General features: G+C 36.2%; 1 long non-coding RNA gene across 2 annotated transcripts in view; it reads left to right on the top strand.

Moving 5' to 3' along the window:
* LOC144965349 (uncharacterized) overlaps positions 1-2202 on the top strand; it is a 3593-nt gene extending 1391 nt beyond the window's left edge. For both annotated transcript variants that reach the window (XR_013644005.1, XR_013644004.1), the window contains exons 2-4: positions 410-678; positions 1626-1646; positions 2071-2202. This is a non-coding gene — a long non-coding RNA (uncharacterized LOC144965349). The remainder of the gene's footprint in view (positions 1-409; positions 679-1625; positions 1647-2070) is intronic.
* The last annotated feature ends 411 nt before the right edge of the window (positions 2203-2613 follow it).

Raw genomic sequence — 2613 nt, 5'->3', positions numbered from 1 at the left:
ACTTTAACAATCCGCAAAATTACTATCGCAACAAATCAATACCATGCGTGGCCTATGTTCTAGTGAATATATAGCATTTCTACAGCGCAATACCATGATTATATCGTGCTCTGCGCGCTTTACATTGCATTAATAACATAGCCGTACCACCAACGATGGACCTAGGATAGGCGCTAAACAAATCCTATGTGGTATTGTTAGTATCGTCATCATCAGCAGTAGTAATAAAAGCAGCAATATCCTCACAAACAATTTTAACAACTGAAATAACATTGCAACCTGATTGTTACTACCATTATTACATAAGTATCACTGTAATCATCACAGTCGTCATCAAACAACATATTTGCCTCATGAATTGTTCTGTACATCACTCTAATAATATCCTAATTATACATTTCTTTCCAAGGCATCTCCACCAACCATCCATCATGCAGAAGATCATTTGCCTCGTCTTGATTGTTGCCCTTGCAACCACCGCTTCTGCCGGTTATTATGGCGGTATTGCCAGTCCCTTTGGCCTTGGAATGGGCTATGGCATGGGCTTCGGAATGGGCTACGGTGGTCTTGGCTATGGAATGGGTGGCTACGGCCTTGGATTTGGCATGCCTGGATTCGGCTACGGTGGCCTCATGGGAATGCCGATGTACAATCCTATGATGATGGGCGGCATTGCAAGTAAGCATTCATTTTCATTACAATTCAAAATTCAGAAAAGTGAGTGGAGCAGGCATTTATGTTGATAACAACAAGAAATGAAGTGAGTAGGAAAGAGCCCGAACCCGCCGCCGCGAAATTTTTATTCTCTATTGCCTATCTGGCACTTTCCTACTCACTACAATTCAAAATTATCATCGCATGTACATTTCAACAACAACAAAATATTTTGAAACAAAGGGTATCTTCTGAAACAGTAATATTCAATGACTTTATAATACAATTTGATTCTTTGTAGAGGAAAAAATACAAACTGCCTTGACTCTCTCTCTCTCTCTCTCTCTCTCTCTCTCTATATATATATATATATATATATATATATATATATATATATATATATATATATATATATATATTTATGAGTGTTGGTGGGTACTTGTAGGTACGAAAGTGCTCGATAATGGTGGTTAGAGCTAATATATAATGTAAAATTTTCACTCACATTTTTTTGCCGAGACGACTCGTTTCTGTGTTACACAGAAACGAGTCGTCTCGGCAAAAAAATGTGAGTGAAAATGTTACATATTATATATATATATATATATATATATATATATATATATATATATATATATATATATATATATATCTACCTATCTCTATCTGTCTATCTACCTACCTATCTCTATCTATCCATTTATCTATCTATCTATCTATCCATCTCTCTCTCTCTCTCTCTCTCTCTCTCTCTCTCTCTCTCTCTCTCTCTTTCTCTCTTTCTCTCGTATTCTCTATACATGAACAATGAGAGTGAAAGAATATTATCTTAATGAATTATAAGGAAGAGTTTGATTTGATTTTGCACGAGTCTACTTGATTTCTCTTAATTCTATAATTGTATTTTGCATATTCAACACCACGCTAAAATGATATATAATTTACTTTCGTTTTTTTTATTTCTTCCACAGGAAAATACTACTAAATTTACAGTAAGTAAATTTAATCATTATTTAGTACATCCATTTGAAAATAATTCGCCATGTCATTGTATTTTTACTACTCCATTGTGTGTATGAGAGAGAGAGAGAGAGAGAGAGAGAGAGAGAGAGAGGGAGAGAGAGAGAGAGAGAGAGAGAGAGAGAGAGAGAGAGAGAGAGAGAGAGAGAGAGAGAGATATCGGGCGCGCTAGTGTGAGTCCACGCATAATGTTTTATTGTTATTGGTGTTGTGAGGTTGTTGGCAAGAAGGGGGGGGGGGGGGGGGAAGCGACTTTCCTTCTTTTTCTTTTTCTTTTTTTTTGGTGTGTTTGTATTATTTATTTTTTGGTTTTTGTTTGCTTTTTCTTGGGGTGGGAGTGCTGATAATTTTATTTTTTTGAATACTTATTCTATTTTGTTTGTTTCTTTCCATCAGATTTCATCAGCGTGATAATCCATTCTCACATTCGTCATCCATCATCCAAAAACCATCATGGAAAGAGCGTGTACTTTTTTTTATAGATTAGAAGATTTGTAAAATGTGATTAAATTTTGGTTACTCTATCTATTTCACTGTTTGGACTTGTTTAATTATCTATTTTTTTAAAACTCTTTTATAAATAAATATATATTTGGGTAAAGGCGACATGCACACATTTGCATGTCTGACATCCAAACCCAATTAATAAAATAAAATAAAATGAAATAAAATTCCCTTTATTCTAGAAATTTGTCTCTAGGATCTTTTCCAAGGGAAGACTGAAATAACCCAGGCGTCAGCCGCAGTGCAGCGCCGCAAATTGAGCTAGGGCGAGATGACTTGTTCAAGGCCACACAGTGCAGCGGCGGGTGACCGAACTCGGTTACTTTCGGGTACAAAGCAAAGACCGTACCGCTGAGCCACGCTGCTCCATAGCCCCAGTTTTACATTGTTGTCATGGACAATATTTTGCGTCATTTTTTGAGATGTCCATTACAA

The sequence above is a fragment of the Berghia stephanieae genome, chromosome 1 (assembly GCF_034508935.2).
Source record: "Berghia stephanieae isolate SIO BIC M18660-M18661 chromosome 1, UCSD_Bste_1.3, whole genome shotgun sequence".
In the NCBI taxonomy this organism is placed as follows: Eukaryota; Metazoa; Mollusca; class Gastropoda; order Nudibranchia; family Aeolidiidae; genus Berghia; species Berghia stephanieae.
Note: the sequence above shows the minus strand (reverse complement) of the source record. Positions and strands in the feature narration are given on the sequence as shown.